This window comes from Mastigoproctus giganteus, chromosome 9, assembly GCF_048544385.1.
Source record: "Mastigoproctus giganteus isolate SK-2022 chromosome 9, ASM4854438v1, whole genome shotgun sequence".
Classification (NCBI taxonomy): domain Eukaryota; kingdom Metazoa; phylum Arthropoda; class Arachnida; order Uropygi; family Thelyphonidae; genus Mastigoproctus; species Mastigoproctus giganteus.
This window is the reverse complement of record NC_143583.1, coordinates 29,301,636-29,322,122: the sequence shown is the minus strand read 5'-3', so window position 1 is coordinate 29,322,122 and position 20,487 is coordinate 29,301,636.

The window sequence follows — 20,487 nt, the reverse complement described above, 5'->3', positions numbered from 1 at the left end:
CTGCAGAAATGAAGAAGGCCAATGAAAACATACAGTACTTAAAATGGCTCCTATGGAATGACAGCCAAAAGAATTTCGATTTGAAAAAAAATTGGAATTGTTTTCCAGTTTTCCAGCAATCTGGTAAACCTTTGACGGCCTTCTGAAACTGTTTCTTAATGGGTGACGAGATAGTTGGACCACTGCCCTTAGAATTTCTATTCAGTCATGCTCTTTAAAATGGCTACTTTAATGCGAACACTTCATTCATCTTATCGTAGTTAGAAAATATTTGGGCACCGATGAGAAAAGAAAGCATGACCACATGGCATCGTTTTACAGAAGCATATTTCTGATTCGCAGAGATTTTTCATGAAGTATCCATCAGTATCATTGGATTAACCAGAGAGAGAGAGGGGGGAGAAATTATTTGAAGTTAAATTTACTTCTTCAAATGGATGAATTGACCTGAGGTTGTTATGGCACATTGCCATAACAACTGTGGTATTATTCGTGACATCCCTCGTTTAGCAAAGGATATGGCATTGCAGTTTAAGGAAAAGTTTCCTCTCATTAGTTTAGTTGTATGAAAAATGTTCCTTGTATTTTAATGGATAATGATGACGACTACTGTTAGGACATTGCTCTTAGCACAATGAGGGGAGGAGGGGAAGAAATGATTTAGTAATATTAAAGGGGCTGAGACCAACACACTATTCAACTTGATAACCAGGTCGTAAAGTCTGACAGAACTTCAATTTTGAAAATCGGTTAGCCCTCCTAAAACTCATTAAATAGCTTTATGAAACAGCATTATTTTTAACGTCTTCCACCTATGCAATTTAAAATAAAATCGATTAAACTTCATGCATAAGGAAGGCTTAAATATGTTAAAAGTAGCAACACTTTCTTTTTTTGTAATACGCTTGAAAATGAAATTTATATTAAGCTAAACCAAATGTCTTTTCTGCAATAGCATTGATCTCACATAAATGACCACTAGGAGCCCTTGATATTATACAACTAAAAGAGCCGTAATATCATCCCCGCCGATCATAAAACAAATCAGAATTCTTAAGATGTACAGTCTCAACTTATATTAAGACACGCTGACATTCGAAAACTGTAGCTAATTCCAAAGTTCTCATGCGAGGTAGATGTCTGTTGTTGTAGTAGGATTTTAGGTGCATCAGCGACTAAAGCATATTGCGCCATATATATTGTTTGTGAATTGTGTGTTTGGTCGATTTTCTGTTTTCTGGACGAAAAACCCGAGTTGCTGGGAGGAAAAACCATACTATTCTTGCCTAGACCGTCTAAATCAGCCACGTCGTGAAAAAGGTCCATAAAAATTGTTCACCTAATCCACGGGATTCGAACCCAGGTCTTTTCCACCTAGTGTGGGGAGGAATGCGATTCTACAAACTGTGTTACCACGAGGGTGAGATAGGGCCTGCACTTGTTTTGAGGGAATGTAAGAGAGCAGAAAACTTTGAAGCAGGCAAGAAATATGGTTGGATTTAAAAAGATCTAGAACTCTTCCATAAAAAATGTTACTATAGGATGTTACATTGAGGTATGACCATTCTTCAGACGGAAAAGCAAGTGAAAATATCACAGTAGAAGAAGGTAGGGGTTCATACTATTTTTCTGTTCGAAGAAAATTATAATGCATTCAAGTTCTGGGTAACGTCCATCCATCTTCAGTAGAATGAAGACTGCTTTCAGCACCTAGAAACAGACATCGTTTATGAGATTTGTCAGCACTGAAATACAAATCAAAAATAAATTATAGACTAAAGGGGAAAAACTGCCGAACAATTTAAAAATCCACAAACTGTTGCAAGTTATTGATAGAAGAATATCTCTTGCAAACTGGTCAGCAAATTAACTTGTATGAGTGAAATGAAATTTAACAGGAAATGATTAGAGTCACTTTACATCAATTATAATGAACTCTTTTTATGAGTTGAGACAAAGGTTTAATGATCCACCTAGGTCAAAAAATAACTATAAATTAATACACTGTTAAATTGTAATTATAACGTTGTTGTTAACAACATCCGTTCCAGAACTTTTGCCAGTTCCTTGGGTCACATGCACTAGTCCTCTCGATGATGAGCTTGTGTGTTAAGGGTCTGTGTGTCTGGTAGAAATTCCGCGAAATGATGGCAATAATCGAGATGTAACAGAACATTAATTGGTATTTATCTCTTATGGAAATAATGGAATTAATCCGCGAAGGAAAACACTAAAGTCATGTTTAGGCCCCTGGCGTTCATAGTTATTCTTCTGAGATATGGTGGACTGCAAAAATATATACAGTTGCATCACAATCCTGAAGAACAACTATATGATAGATAAGGTCTTTCTGTCCAAGTCTTTGACACACAAAACATTCCAGGGGACAATCACAGAATTCTCAGATTGCATGGTGCATTTTGATCTGACACACATATATAAGGAGGAACTGAAGGAGACAGAGAGCGAGAGAGGTATATATTTATACCTCTATTTAGAAGTTTTGTAAATATTTGGGATGAAAAACAGACTGCAATATGAAGCTGATATGTAGGAATGAATCCTTTAAAGTTCTTTTATTTTAAATTTTATACTTCTACTACTGCCACCTGGCATCTCTCTTACTGCAGTTTATATTTATTCAAATAGAAAATTTATTTATTTATTTTCATGCATTGCTTATGTATATCATAAGCAATGCATGAAAATAAATAAATAAATTTTCTGTTTGCATCGTCCATTTATTTTGAAAGCAAAGGCAGATTTCCTTTTTTAATTATATTAATAAATTTTAATTAAATTAATAACACAACTCCAAGTTTTGAAAACTCTACCTCCAGAACATTCATATAAAAAAACTATTACCAGTTTACAAATGAATTTTCGGAACTCACTTTACATTCTTTCATCAAGTTGACTCCAAAAACGACAAGAAAAAACATTGTTATAAGTTTTAATTATTCATATACATATACATTTAATGGAATATAAAGTTGTACTATAAACGACTTGAATAATGAATTTTTAAAAATAATAACAAGAGCACGACCCTCGTGGATATCACAATTAGTAGAATCACCATTCTTCCCACACCGGAAAAGACCCGAGTTCGAGTCTCGTCGATTATGTGAGGAATTTTAAGGGATCTTTTTTCACGACGTATCTGAGTTAGTCGGTCTCAGGCGAGGGTAGCATGGTTTTTTCTCCCGGAAACTCGAGTTTTCCGTCCAACAGACAGAAAATTGACCACAAAACCCCCTCAATTTACAGACAGTATACACGGAACAATATGGGTATAGTAGCTGATGATCTTAAAACCCAACAACAACAAGAGCACGCATAAAATTTCATTTTAACAAAATTAATGTCAGAGTCGTGTGGTGGAAATAAATAAAATTGAAGCATAGGAAATATAGTGTTTACCAAAACACTAAATAAGATTTTCTTCACAGATGAAAGGAAATTGAATATCCTTAGAACATTCTTTCTTGGCTCTGCTAACTCAGGACATTTAGTTTCCTTTTACCTCTGAAGACAGTCGCATTTCTTAGTAAATGGTATTCCTTATTTTTTAAGTTTATTTATTTAATTTTTGAGAATTGATAACAAAAATGTATTCAGAGAAACGTTTGTAAATTAGTAACAGTTTAGTATAATGAATATTCTGGACATAGGATTTCTCAGTATAATTATTAATTTTAATTTAATCTGATTTTAATTGATAATTCTCACGTCATACTTTTTGCTCAACATATAGTATAAATTTTGTTTATACTATTACATAGTTCATTATAGCTTTCTACAACACCTATGCGAGATAAGAAAAAAAAAGACTATACTGGGGATGAACATGGAAGTAAACGGGCGCACAATACAATATTAGAATTGAACCATTGTGTTTGGTACAATATAGTTTTAGACAGCACTCAGGTCCGGTCTATTAGTTTTCACCAATAAGTTTATTTAGTCACCGCCTGATTTGTGTGTTCCGTTTCAGTATGAAAATTCCACCTTCTTGCAATTTACGCCTTCTCCAACCTCAATGCCTTATATATTTCAATCAGATCTTGTATAATGCCACATTTTCAAGCTCTGTATCCAACACTTTAGTTTTCTCTCCTCGTATGGACACACCTTTGCTTATGATTTTTTGAATTTTTCAAAAAAAAATCCTAATTTTCAAACCCTTTCAAGAAACTAATATCTTTCTTTTGATGCGGCTTCCAGAACTTAACACAATGTTCCAAATGCAGTCTCGCCATTTAATTGTATAACAGAGCAACATAACTTATTTTCTCTTGATGCACAGGTACGCCAAATCTTGATAAGACACACTGTAAAAAAAAAAGTCGAAGGTTGAATTTCTTTTAATGCGCCCCCAGATCAAGTTTTTCTGTAGGCCCCCAAATTTTTCGTTACACCCCATCGTGTTCCTTCATGGTTTTCTTGGCCACCTGCTTACACTGATGGTAATGAAAGCAGGTGGCTTATACCTTTCCCTTTTATATGTTAGTTATTCTTGGGTTGTTAATTCTGAAATGTAGAACCTTATATGGATTACTAATAAATGTAACTTTCATTTTTCTAACCATCCGTGAAGTCTCTTTAAATCATTCTGAAGGGGACTCAGCCTGACTGGCATCGTTAACCACCTTCTTGACCTTTACAACATCTGCAGATTTCATCATCGTACCCGTTACTCACTCGTCGATATCACTCAAGAAAGTTAGAAACGAGTGGTTCCAGTATCGAGCTTTGAGGTGCCGCAATTATAACCCTTGCCGGTTTTATTTTCACTGAGATTAAATGCTACAATCACGGTAGTTTGGTTGATAGTTTTACTACCGCGTGTAATCAGAGTGGTTGTGACTGCCGTCCTTTTTTTTTTTCTTTTTTATTAATGGCTGAAGGACTCTTTTTTCGATTTTTCGCTACGCCATTTACTGTGTGCCAAATTTCATGGTTTTTATAATTTTATTTTCTTTTATGTGGACAAATTTTGTGTGGAGTATATCAACAACAGCAACTTTGAAAACAAGCAACAAAGTGATCTTTGGAATTGTAGACTCCTGAAATTCTCTGCTCATTTGCACCCCTCCCTATAAGTTAGTTATTCTTAAATTGTAAATTCCCACATATAGAACCCGATGGACACACATCAACTCTGTCCACCAATGGTCTTTTTTTCCTTGAGAGAAGAAATGAAGGTAACAGTAATTCACCCCCATCCCCTTCAAGCAGTCAAGAAGCTTGCAGCATCAAAAATCCATCACCATGACTAGCGTTTTAAACTACGCTTTGTTCTTTGGTGAACAGTCAGAATGATGAATTCCTGTTTCAGCTAAGGTGAGATTGTGGATAAAAGCTCCTCGGGATTTTTTGAAGCAGTTAGAAATTTTTCTTTTCAGACTGTTTCAAAAAATTGTTGACCATAGTTTCAGTTCTCTGCTTTCTGATTCTTTGTTGGCTTCCTTAACAGAAACACGAACACTGAGTTACCACAATATTTACCCACTATATTTAATATCAAGAGTACTATAGCCCCTTATGTTCTTTAACTACTCTCTTCAGAAAATCCTACGATTCCAATTGTATGTGGGCAGTTCAATGCGAGAATGGGCAAGACGATATGTTTACGTGACTTTGAACGTAGATTGGTCGTTGGCGCTGGATGAGGTACCGGTTATGGGTATCTCGTAAACTGTAACCGTGCTGTAGTTTTTCCCGCATAATTGTGTTCGATACCGCGCCGTATCGAGGTTGCTCCAATAACATACATGCAGCTAACAACGATTCTGCGGTCGGAAACAGCTCGTTAGGAGATGTCAACTTAGGCTGACATGGCTTGAGCAGATAACAGCCTATAAGCAGTCAAACAACAACACATTACAACAGTGGTAACCAAAGAGGCATATCAGATTCCCAGCTTGTCCTACGTTTTCAAGGATTGGGTATCGCAACCGATGACCAAACCAGGTTCCACCCCTGTCAGGAGAAAAAAAAATCTAGATGCAGTGGGTTGTGTCACAGGTTATCTGGAAACTGTTTCCGATGGCGCATCCCTTCATAGCTGCACTATATCCATCTGCGAATGGGTTCTTCCAACTGCTTAATGCGTTATGTCATAAGGTCAGATTTGTACAGAACTGGTTCTATGAATATGAGAATGGATTTTGCCACATTCTCTGCTTCCTTTTCCTCTCCATTCAGCAGATCTCAGTCATATTGAGCACCTGTTAGATGAGGCGAAACAACCTCTTCAGAACGGAGATTTGCAACTATCCAGTTTGGAAGAACTGTGAGAACAGTTGAATGAAAATGGACTAGCATCTCTGTAGCACGCTTTCGTTGCTTCGTTGAATTCATGCCAAAACGAATCATTCTGAGAATTAATAGGGAACCTACTCGCTATTAGGTGTACCTAATAAAGTGCCCATTCGGTATATATGAAAGAAGGACAGATTAGGGAACCACAAATGTTTGTATATGATTCAAAGAATATATTTACTGCACATAATGATTAAAGTGAATAACTTGATTCTTTAGCATTCGAAACACGAACTTTTCAAACCACTTCCATTTCATCGTTAAAAGAATAAAGACAAGAAAGAGACATGGATATAAGCAAAGGGATCGCTTTCGCCACTTGTACCTATGAATCACCTCAGTCTCCTCTTCAATCGATTGAAAGTAATTCTTATATGGAAATGTCAGATGAGACTGAAAGAAAATTTAATTCTTGAAAGAAACAAAACAAAGACTGATTAGAGACTTCAGGAGAAATTGAACCAAAAAAAAAAAAAAAAAAAAAAAAAAAAATGGGAAATCGTCAATCTAGTAAGATAAATTATAAACCATCATAAAAATATAACTTCTGCAAGCAATAACCTGATGATCAGAATGAGACCCATTGTGTTGAAGCATGGAAAAGAGTTAAGAAATAATATAGAATGGTGACAATAAACTATAAATGGGAAAATGCCGAAGAATTTTTATCCCACTTCTGAAAATCCAATTATTTGTAGAGGGTGCTTTAAAATGTCCGTGATCGACTTTGATACCGGGTTATTTGATTTCTATCTGTTGTCAGATAAGCAGATCTGTAGAAAACTAGATGGGATTGAGCAATAGATGCACTGAGAATGAGAGATTATATACAGTGCTGCAACTGACAGCTAGATCAAGGATGCATAAAATGTAACGGACTGTCACACACCTTAAGGAAACTTGGAAAGTACCGTTGCCTAAGGGTGCCAAAGTTTAAAAGGGAAGCTTACTATTTAGCATGTGTTTAATATAATCTGTTTTTTAAATGCTGTCTTGGCACTCGATTATAAATAATCCGGATGTGGCACCATCATAATACTGAGAGTTCAAAGAAAAGAAAACCACCCCCAAATTGCTGTAGTCTTTTCTCCAAGGAAACTTAATACGATAACGAATATCGATAAAAAGTTTTAACATTAGACTTTGAATACTTTGGCGTTAGATGTCTTCGATCGATAAACCAACGTGAATATACTAGATTCATTAAAATATAATCACAGCCTATGTTCAGATCACTTTGACAGTCTTATGCTATGATCAATAGAACGTAAAGCTTATACTAATTATCAGTGGAAACCAATTATCACGCATGCTGGTTGCAGTAGCCCGTCCACGCGACTTTTTTTTTTTTTTGATGGAGGGGATAATTTATGTAGATTAATAAGAATATATTTTAAGTAAGGAAAGTAAATGAAAAGTTGATTGATTTGTGATATGGTGTTTTAAAAATTTTGTTTGTGTTTCTATTTTTGGCAACAGCTCATCTGCACATACTTTTACCATTTAAGTGTACTTTAAATTACTTCATATTTCTGGTGATATTATAAATTCTCTTGAAATTATCCTACATCATACATAGTTACTCTTTATTACTTAAAATGTTTAACTATTAGTTAAATTCCAATTTGAAGAATATCGTTGCTCTTAAGACATTCCTTCAGTTTTTGGGAAATAGTGCAAGTCGAGGGGGGAGGGGGTCTGTTAATGATGTTAGAGTACCTTTTCCTGGTACTCTGTTAATATGATTCGCAAAAATACTTAATAAAAAAAAATAAACACTATAGTAAAACCAGAAAACCTAGTACATATTCCTAAGATCTTATTAACTTGCACTAGAAAAAAGAGCAAATTCTCTCTCTCTTCCACCACAATAAAATGGTCCTACAGAATTTATGATAAATACCCTTCGTCTCCTAATATATGAGATAAAAACGTATGGCCTTCCATTAAGATTCTCTGTCATCCATATCGAAATAACATGCTTTGTGCAATGACGTTCCTAGATTACTGCATAATGGACTAGTTTGATTACTAAAACTTCATACCTTTGAATATATTTCCTCATTACTTTGGCTAACTCATCCACTGCTGAACTTGATGCGCTTATAATAAAAACTAAAAGTTGAAAATGTAGTTATGTATATTTTGTCCATAAAATATATAAACTATTATATTCAGATAATTATTAAATGCAGTGCTGGTAACGGTTCCAAGCTATGATGCAAACTCAATTTTTAAGAAATAATCCTTTAGACTGTGAATTTAATTTTCGTTACCTGGTAAAGGTAACGAAATTTCGCTCTTTAAACAACTGAAAACATTTCTTCTTTATATTTTCCAATTTGCTTACCATCACAAAATCATCTTGGTAGGTTAATATTTCACTACTTTGCTATGCGAATAAATTGCAATACTAATACGAATTTCAAATTTATTTATTCATGAATGTTTATTTTTTCTCCTTTAAATTTTGGGAAAAATTCAAACTTCGAATTAGCACGATATTCTGGTTTGCATTCCAATTAACATTGCTAATCAATAAACGCTTTGAAGTTTTCCCTTTATTTTGAGTTCAGACTAACATATTTGCAAATTTGCACCCGCCGCCGTTGTTTTTCTTCGTGCTATAATTCTAAACAACAACAGGCCTCATATCCTCAACAACAATAAACATACCTTCCTTATAGCTGCTTCTATTGCTGTGGCAACAAGAATCATGCAGACACTTCTGAGGAACTACTAGATCTACTCATTATGGCACTTATTTTCACACTGCTCATTGCAACCCCTCAGACTTTGCAATCGGATGCTGCTGGTAATTCACATTTAAGCAAATCTGTAAAACAACCACAACCGTAATTATATATCTGTAATTACTGTAATACAGGAATCAGCTTTCAGAATATTAGTTGGGTGTTTTAATTAAAAATAGCAAACCAATTGCAATATTTTATTTATTATATCATCATTATTATTATTGCCTACTAAAACTGAATACAATCTTAATGTTTATCCTCTTCAAAGGCCGCGCATATGCAGCCCTCCATTCGCGATTTCCAGGATCTAAAACAGCAGCGAAAGTCCTCAGAAGATACCGCCTTTAATTGCTGCATTTTGTTCTTCTGAATGTCTGTAAGTCCTCAAATCGTTTTTTGAGGTGAATTTTAATTTTATTTTCGGAAAGAGAGAAAATCCGCACGGTGCCAGATCTGAAGAATAAGGCGAGTGTTCCATTGTGATCGCACGATCTCAAGAAGTTTTTCAACATTCTCGTCTATCATTGAAATTGGCGGTCTTCTTGTCGTGGTATACATCTTCCCGTCCCTCTCTGAATCGTGCACACGTGGCTGACCCATGATTTCATCAACGTACACTTTCCGTAACATCTCTAACAATTCTGCACCATTTCTACCGAGTTTCACTAAAAATTTTATAACGATCCTTTGTTCTAAATTATGATCACTAATTTTTCCACCGAAGGGTTAAAATACTGATTCACTTAGAGGCACAGTTCAATCAAAACAACCGATTGCAAAGAAACAAAAACTGATTTGTACAGGAAAAAACAAGCTACAGCACGATATGAATGTTGTTGACATGCGCTGTAGTAAGGCATTGGTAAGAAACGATTCTTTTTAGCCGCACTTTATAGGTTAACTCTGCTTGAAATAGTTAGGAATGTTTATTCATTTCTGTCACTAAAAGTTGCCAAAAATTGTCAAGTTAAAAGTTTTATCCACAGATGGCGCACTGAAAATCCAGTTTGCCCTCTATGGATTTTCATTCAGGTTTAAACTTATACCACCTAAATAATGAATTTAGGTATAAATAAATTGTTTACATGAAAGTAAGTAATATTTATTATAAATTTACAGAAAAATGTACTTTCTCATCCTACGTATTTTTAATGTTTTAGAATTAAGAATTTCACGTTATTTTAAGAATCTTTAAAATTTTAAGAATTATACGTAATTAAGAATTAAATTATTTTCATAAATTTATAATACCATTCTAACACAATATGATCCCAACAACCCCTTCCATCCTTGTGGGTGGCTGCGATTTAAAAATCTGGGATATAGCTATATTTTCTTGTCTAAAATTAATGATTAGACGTTACTATTTCTTTTTTTTTTTTTAATTTTTTTTAGAAATTTCCTTAAATTAACTTGAATAACTAAGTGCATTGCTTCATATATGTATTACTGTTTTCAAGCTATTAAAAAGAAATTTTTGAGATAAAGTATTGCATATAAATTTTCTTGACACATTCGATGAGATAAAATGTCAGCCACAGGTCTACTTGAAAGGGGTAAACGAACCTCAACCCCTTTGAACAAATGAGAAAATAAATGCATTCCAAGTGATCCGTGCTAAGCTTTTATTTATCCTGTCTGTATATTAGCTTGTTTCCTACACTTTATGCTGCGACTTTTTTGGTAATTTTAAAAGAAATTTATGACATCGAAGTTGATATTATTGGTTGTAATGCAAATAATCCGTCTCCCCCATGTGCTGAGTGGCCGAACCCGACGATTTAGACTAGCTAGAAAATTCCAATTCCTCATACGCCGTGTAAGATATCGCTCGTGCCCAAGCTGACCCCTCCCGTCTTCCTCCCCGTTTCGTTGAGCCCGCGGACTGGTTGAAATAAGAAAAGGAATGCTTTATCATGCTCAAATAGTCTGGCTGCACCCCCTTCTTTCGGTAAATGCGGTCCTCCGCCCAACGAGCTGAAAGGGAGAACATAGTCCTGGCACTCAGGCGGTGCTAGCGAAGCTTATCCATTGCTAGCTACCACCTCCTCTGACCAGCTCGCGTCAATCACGGCTTCTCCCTCCTCTTCTCCCGTTGTGAGCTAACATGTGATTGGTACATTCAAACAGATGCATAAAAAATTGCAGACGAGTGCAACATCATTGGCATTCGCCATCTTTGGCGGTCGCCATGCTACCAGCTGAAGCAATGGGTTCAGAGGCTGATCGGTTAGGCTTAGAAAGAAATGTTTAGTGATAGTACAACAAGGAGATCTAGAAACATGGAAATTATTTAAGTGAGTACGAAATCTTTGGGGAGCTTATGGATATTGCAATGACTGCTGTGTATGGTTTTTACAACTCACAAATGTTTTATCCCTGGGATTCCGGTTTGGATAATACTGTAGCTTGTGTGTATGTGTAAGGTGTGAAGCTGCTTCTGCACATTACGCTTGCCAGATCTCTCAGCAGAAATTTGTTAAGGACATAGGTTTCAAGACTCTCCATGAATCCAACCGGCGGTAAGTATGATCTCCCAGAACCAGTTTCCTCAAACTATAACCTTGCCTTGTCAAGGTTAAAACGAAAGGAGCTCACTGCATTGGCTTATGGCATAGCTCTCCGCTGTGAGTCGCTGACCCCTACTCCCCTTTGCAACTAGGCTTATCTCTTTACCTCACAGCGCGGGAAGGTCGGTTGTGTGTGACGTAGCATGTGACTTGAGTAATATGTATATATATGGTGTGAGATTGTATATTTAATGTATTAAATTATAAGCAGTTAATTTATGTAACATTTTTATGAATCAGATTAAATTTAATCCTTAGTGGATTGAGCGAAATATCACGATTAGCATTTGGAGCCACCACTTTTTTTGGAATTTGGCTGTTTCTTAAGCCTTCTGTTACTTCTTTTAACCCCTTTTATAGAATCCAACTGTGAGAAGTATGTTATATATTTGCAAAAATTAATTTTTGTAAATTACAAATTCTTATGGAGGCCAACCGAATTATTTTCGTGAGTCAAATTCATATGAATATTTTAAAAGAAATATTATACTTATGATGTGTTATTTTAGAGAGACATATATACATATTAGTTCAAATGTATGTATGACCGAATGAAGTGTGATGTGATAATATTGATACAAAAATGGTTAATTAATAATATTTATTACCAGTAAATTATCTGATGATGGAAATTAATTATACGAAGGTATAAAGTTGTATTCAGAAACCATGTAACCTTTTCAATTTACTGTGTACACCGAAAAGCAAAACCGTACATCCACGCTAGAGATGATACTCTAAGCCTAATTTTAGGGTTAGGCATTCGCTACTTTTTGTGACCACGATGTTGCCGGGCGCTGTGCAGCGTGATTTCGTATTTTTACCCGATCGTACATGATACTTCAATCCGTTTTTCATCTTATTTTTAATTATACTCTAGTTAAGTGTATTAATTAAGTATTAATAGGACAAACGAAATTTTATTTAGCATATAGAAACAACTACTGTTGTCAATTTTGCATATTTTTATTACTGTGTTGTTATGATTTATTTTAACTCTTTTATCTAATACTGAAATGCTAAAATCTATTCGATACTCTTTTGTTAAAGAACGTGTTTCTTGTAATTTATATTTTTACTTCGCTTAAGTACGCTAAACAATAATCAGTTCTTAGGAAATCATAAATAAAAATAGATATTTGGAATTATCAATTTTCAGTATTTTACTTTCGTAAACCTTTTCAAATATTTAGTGAGTGCTCAACATATTTCTGCGGCTATGTATCTTTAGACTTGACTATTAATATAACCAGTCGGTACATGTTTTTAATACTTTTATCAAAAATAATAAAAAAATAAACAATTATAGCGTAATAAATCATAAAAAAATCTGGATAAACATTTTGGGTAAGTCGGATTCAGTAGGCACAGGAACAGTATAAAAGTGCAGTAATATTTTGTATTTTTCGTATTATTTTGTCCCTCAAAATATGGATAGCTGTTGTCTATTTGCATATTTATAGTGATGTTTAAAACGGTACTTCCCAATGGGTTAACGTGAATAGTTATAATTAAATAAATTTAGGTTGGATTACTAGTTAGCAGCTTTCATGTGTGGACTAGGCAAGACTGTATACAATTGTTATACTGCCTCAGACTGGTAGAATTTTTCTTTGTTTTTTTTTTTTTTTTTTTTACAAAACCAGAATAAAAACCGGTTATATTCAGATATCAGTTATTTGAAACAAAATTCTTAGTACAAAGAGGCGTAAGCATTATATGTAATTTATGACTTAGTAACAGCAGGTTTTACCCCAGTCCCATTATTAAATAACGAAATATTCCAGTTAAAGTCTTATTATTTATGTATTATTTATAAAGAAGCCTTTTAGGTAATATTCTTGCGACCATTCATCTCAATCATAATGCATTGTAATATTTACCTGACCTTTTCCTTTTACTTCTGGAGTTACATACTTTTTGAATGTCCCCTTAGCAGTAAGTAGAATAGACAACTATTTGGTATAGCAAATTTTAAAATATTACAGTTATCAGGCGTAAAATTATCGAGAATTTTATGTGATAAGTGTAATATTTTAATCAGTAATCCTCAACAATAATCCTTTGGAGCATTTCAGAGAATATTCTGAACATCTTCTCTTGAAGATATTCTGTACTGATGTCTTTAGTCGCATATAATAGGATTTAAAAAATTTATTAAAAATATTATTTTTTTCAATTCGTAGTGTAAATTGCTATCTATAGGCTTAGATGGTGATCTGATGAACCCCGCATTGCTCTTGCATTCTGTTTTAGCAGTATTTTATGAATAAATATTGACCGATTAGGGCTACCTTGTAGTCATACTCCAGGTTTAAATTTATCTGCAATAGTAATGCACACCGAAATCAGAAAATATAGTATATCCTCAACGATAATAAGCTATAGATTTTGTATATGATTATACAAATTGTGATTAAAGGTCTGTAGATCCATTGAAGTGTATAAGAGGAGTTCCTTCATTTGCATTATGCTCAATTATTTCTAGTTGGTACCTTTCTTTTTTCATATATTTTCTAATCCATTTTATCTTTCTTTGGTGGAAAGTACAAATTTAAGCATGTGCTGTTTATATTTCTGTAATAGTATTGAGTTGATGATGCTTTTAAATAGTAATGTCTGATGTTATATTGCGATTTTTACTTGGTGATTGTTTTTCATATTGATTTTTTTGCAAACAGACACAAAAATTAATGTGGGACAGTTGGTAGCATTTAGGTTATTACCAAATTTCCCAGTCATATTTCGAATCCAAATTAAACTTGTTAACGAATATTCAAACAGAATCAAGTAATGTATGTACGTAACAAACTTAATTGGATTGATAAATTAAGCTCATTATATTTGCGGATTTAGTAAATAGTTAAGTTAATGTTGATAAAAATTGATATTTCAGTCTGGAATCGAGAAATTCTTGCGTTTAACACAAGAACAACTTACGCCTTAGTTTTGAACTTTGAATTTTGATAATAGGCATTTCTTCGGGAAGTAATTAATTATATATAAATTTATGAATATCCCTTGCATACTTAAAACATATAAATAAGAGAATATTTATATATTTATCCAGGAAGAACATTACTTCCGATAAAAGAGCTATCCTTTAAAAGGAACATCAAATGGAGGCAGAGCACTCCTTAATTCATTTCCTGACACTTTGGGGTGCGGTGTCCCCACACCTGACCCACTTTAACTTCGCTAAGTATTTTTGGCTGTGTAGTAAGATTTGCTGTGACTATTGGCTGCTGCCTGCATCATGAGTTGAAAAGACTTTTAGCATCACCAGTAGAATGTAGAATCCAAAACAAGGTCCCATTAGGTTAGCAGTGAAGTGCTAACCATTCCTTAATGATTCTGATTATACCTATAAAATAATTTATCGTGAATTTTTAAGAATTCTAAATTTAAGCCTTCAATTAAGAATTTCTTACAAAATGTATTTTTGTACGTTGCACGATTAACTTAAAATTCAAAAGTCCATGTACTTGAAAAAAAAATTATTTTTAGTGTTACCCTTGTATTTAAGCATATATTGTTTTTATTGGAATCATTTAGATTTTTAGCAGTATTTTATGTTTTATTAGTAAATTTATAAATATAGCTTTTAGTATATTTTGAAACGTTGCTTCGTTTGAAAATGTATCCAAAATGAATCAGTAGACACATGGCCATAAATAAAGTGTAATGTTACATACCATTATTTTAACATTACTTAGATTCAAAAGTCCATTATTGTTTTTTATCAACATGAATTGCCAACAACGGTAATGAAATTAATTATATAACATTTTCATTTTTAAATTTATTTCATATACCGGTACTCTCTTAAATTTTAAAATGCATAGTGGTTGTGTATTCTGTTTTTGTTGAGACGAAGCCATTTTGAATAATCAAGAAAAACGAAGACAGGTAGAATTAGAACTCATAGCTATTTATTCCGTTAATGCATCTTATTTAATTTTAAATGAGATGCATTAACGGAAGAAACGAACAAAAGTAGAAATGAATGAACCACATTATTATGACCAAAATAATGTTATCCTTATTGCTACCAAGAAACGGATAATCCTTTCTCAGAAATAGATGCAGAGAACTGGTACTGGTAAAGTTGCCAGACACAGTTGAGGATACCTTATAACTTGTTTATTAAACTTTCTGTAATATAATATATGTTTGTGTTCCCCAGTCAATGAAGTAACTCTGTGAATACTAAATGTAAAGTATTAAGCAGTAGCTTTGTTGTAATAAAACAGTCTTGGCAATTAATTATACATTCTTCAGTTTTCATATTTAATGCTCAGCCCCAAGACAGTAGTGAGTTCAGTTAATAAAATATCTCCCATGGCTTTTTTATGTGTACTGGTAATACATGTGGAAAATATCAGTAATATCTGAGTTCTATTAATTTTCTGTCAATAGAAAATCAGAACTCTGAGAAGACTACCAAAGAAGTAAATCTTTCTTATTAAATTTGTATTAACAATCTTATTAAATTTGGTAAGAAAGATTTAACAAAATAGATTATTATGATTTATTTTTGACTACGTGAATTAATGTCTTGGCTCAAATTCCAAAAACAGCTTTAAATCATGCAGAAAAATAAAGCAAAGAACAAAATAGGCCCTATTTTATTATTATTTTTTTTTTAACTGTTTTAATTCTTCAGCCTTCGCTCTTACTGTAAAAGCAAATTGAATTGGCACTGATATCTTTATAGAGAAGTCGGTTATTTGTATAACATTATGTAGGTAAACTAATTGTAGAACTACAATACTAATATGTCGGTGTAAATTTTATAAAGGTTTCACTTTAGCTTTATGAAACTTTATATTTTCTATTCTTTATGTGGTATGTAACATTTCCAAATCTTTAAATGTTGTATCGTGTGCGTACAACCCATTCAGGTGGGTAGGATCTCTGTAAATCGTTTGAGGAAAGGACATAGGTGTTCTTTCGCGAAAATAGATTATTATGTCTTTGTAGATTTAATGTACATATAATAATGCAAACTTATTTTTCTGTGAAATATTTCAGGAATTACTGTTTTGGATACATTCATATGTGGGACATTACAAAATTGAGCAATTAAAGGAAGATATTTGCAATTTTTTAACCGCAAAGTCTACAATTACATAATTATAACAGTATCTCCCAGTCCCTTAGTGTTGTTTTTTTATTTTTTTATTTGGGTGGTTTCCGAAAAGTTTCAGAGAAAAAAACCTGTGGTTTTATTTTACCTCATCTAAATGTAATCCATGAAATTGAAGCGCGTCTTCACTGGGGAGTGGGGGGCGTGTTAACTCAGGTATAAGACACCGAGCGCTTATATAGGTTTCAAAGTTACTTCCAGTTTTCAAACTTGATAATTCTACATATATAAATATATGTAGACTTATTTTGGTATTATTATTATTATGTATTATTTTGGCAATATAATCTTTAAATATTTTGTATACAGTATATAGATATTGTTGTTGGAGATTTTTGGAAATTTGTGACTCTTTTGAAAAAAAAGTTCAGTATCCTTAATGAATAAGGTAGTGTTTTCGACCCATTGGTCTATGTCATTATTCTTCTGCTCTTTAGATGGTCTGTAAGGTTGAAAACATTGGAAACCAAGTAGTTCCAATTCAGTTCTGTTACCAAAATGATAATTTTATTATATACGATATGCATCTAATTTTAACTTCTATTTTTTGTTGTTGTTATTGTTGCGAGCAGCGAGAATTGGTTTAGGCTCCAGCTGTAGATCCTTAAATGATTGATATATTTAATTAATTTAACATTTAAATCATTATATTTCATATTTAAATATGTTTACTGTTATGTGGCAGATCGGTTTCTTGGTTGTGATATACTCTATTCCTGACTTTATGACATCATCAAGTTAATATCCAATACCTTTGACCACAGTACAAAAAGAAATTACCTACAGAGTCAAAGGTAAAGGCGAGATCTTCAGTTTCAAGAGAGGTAACTATAATGGAATGACTATTGTTTGCTGTCGGATACAAATAATGCTATGGGAAATGTTTTAGTGATTTATTCTTGAAGCATAATGTAATGTATTCGTACCAGTAGTCAAGTTCTTTGGGGATGCATCAGAACTGGATGTTGGGTCTCCCTACTATTTGTAATTTTTATAAGTGATATTGAAGAGAGTATCAAGGGAATCCGTCAAATTTTTCTGATGATTTGAAGCTAAGAAGGTGGTTTAGAGTTCGAGCCGGTCATATTGCTTCAAAAAATTGGATCGGTTATATATGTCGTCCGAAAAATGACAACTAAAGTTTAATGCTTCTAAATGTAAAGTTATGCATCTGGAAAATAAAAATCCTGGAGTCACATAAACTAAGGGAGCCGAAAGTGGTTTAAGAATCATTGTTGTTAAGATTCAGTCTGAAATGAAATTTTCTATATGCAGTGTAAACAGGCGGTTAGGATTTTACACGGTGTTCCGTCCATGATTTATATCATTTTCTGGTAGAGAAAAAGAAAGCCATCACTTCATACATCATCACAATGGTTCGACCGCATTTTGAATTTTGTACCGAGATATGGAAATCTCACCTAAAACGAAAGTTCTCCAGAGAACTTCTGGAGAGAGTTCAGAGAAGGCCGACCACATGTGATGAGCGGAAATCAATGCATATATGAAGAAAGTGTGGATTGAAAAGTTGACAACTAAACATCGAGGAGGGGGGCTGTCTGATTAAGGTGTATAAAGCGCTGAAGGAGATGAGTGAAATGAATGAGGAAGGTTTGTTTTCCCTCATAGGCGAGAACAAACCTTCCAGGGAGCACAAATATATAATTTCAGGGTATAACAGAAGATGCGATCTCAAAGTTCATTTGTGGGAATCAGGTTGACTAACAGTGGAATAAGTTGCCTTCCAACGTAGTAGAGGCAGTGAATCTGGATGAATTCAAAGCAGAATTGGACAGTTACCTTGTTGGAATGAAATAATATGAACCTTCTGTTTTGTTTGTTATTTCCTTTCTTTTTTCTTGATTTAGAAAAACTTGTATTCTCTAATTTGTAGTTTGTTAAACATGAAAATACATATGAGATTCGTTGTTTTTGGAAGGAGATAATTTGAGAATAACTTTAATCAAAATATTTTCCACATATTTGTTTTGCTTCCTGTTTTCAACGGCTAAAGCACAAGTAGTTTTAAAAACACACGCAGAATAGGTTTATCAGTTGATTGTTTTATGAATTATACGGCGATTTTAAGGAACTGTGCTACCACAAAATGGTATTTATTTTTATTTCTCTCGGTGGCTATACTTTTGTGGTTTTCAGAGATACTAATGGAAAATAAAAGTAATAAAAAACCCATAAAACTTATGAAATATTTATTAAGTCTGTTAATTGCTGCTGTAAAACTAGCTGTCGATAGAACTATGTACAGTAAAGATAATTAGCAAAGCTGTACAATTGCAGACAGCATTTAAATTAACCAGCTATTGACAAATCAGATATATTCAGTTAAACTATCATATTCAGGTCTCCACCTTGGATGGGGAGGAAACGAAGAACCGAATGGTCCAATAGTTGGTATTATATAGTATTTAAGATTACGCACATGAGACATATTCGAAAATCTCTCTCTCTCGTGAGAGGATTACAACCGTATTAAGTGGTAAAGTGAAGCTCAGGATTTACAGTATTTTGAAGAAAAGCTTGAGTATGTGCAGTTTTCATCTTTGGGCTTCCTTTGGTTTATAATTTGAATTAGTCTTTATGTCCAGGAAGTCAGCGATAGAATAATTCAATGTTCACACACATCTTAACAGCCGATACATACCTGTATCCCGTACTTCTACAAAGAACACAAAATGGAAGACTTTGTTCAGGTTACGAAGAGCCTAAGCTATGATTTACACTGTTCACAGAGTAAATGAGCGGTATTCTTATTTGTTCTAAAGGGGGAAACCTGAAGAAGTCGCGAAAAGTTTTGAGGAATTTGCAATCCTGTTATGAGAAAACATGACATGATTATGAATGTGGAAACAGCAAGGTGCAAACCAATTCTAGTAGTTACCGTCCAGGAGGACTTAACTAGTTAGAAGGCAATGGTAGCAGGTCGAAATGACACTATTTCATAAGCGAATTTTATTTTAATTTATTGATAAGGAAGTACAATTAACGTTTACGAATATACATTTGAAGCGAGTCCAAAGCCAGTAAGATATTACGATAAGCGATCAGAGCGCCCTCTAATTATGTTGAGATAGGCTTAACAATTTCACCTCTTATGGGGAGTTCCCATGTATAGAGAAATTGTCCCTCGATTTCAGGTGAATTAAATGCAATTGTGGATGTATTCCAACTGAATAAAATTTTAGAGAATTGATCCAAAACACACAATACTATATGCAGTTTAGTAATTCCACAAAGCGATTTAATATATAGAGAGAAAAAATGTGAAATTCAACTGTAGAATCCTTTAAAGAATTGTAAAATATGATATACTGGGTATACAAAGGTTTTAAGAAAAATCTTAAATAAAAATACGTTCATTTTTACTTACATCGAGACTACTTTTTATTGGGTATTATCAGTAACTTTGAACTTGAGCAGAATTTGCTTATTAATGTGTTCTTAATCACTGTCTTGTCGACCTCTGTTCCTTGGGCTTTCGCCAGTTTTTAGTCTAATATCGCGTTGGTAGTGGGTGGTGATGCGGTAGCCCTCTTGCCAACACTAATGCCTACATCTGTCGTTGAACATTCACCTCGTTATGTAAGTAACGGAATTCTGCACTAACTTAAAACTCTTCTAAGTTTTCCGTGTGCTTTAAAGTGCGAAACCATTACATCTTAGTCCA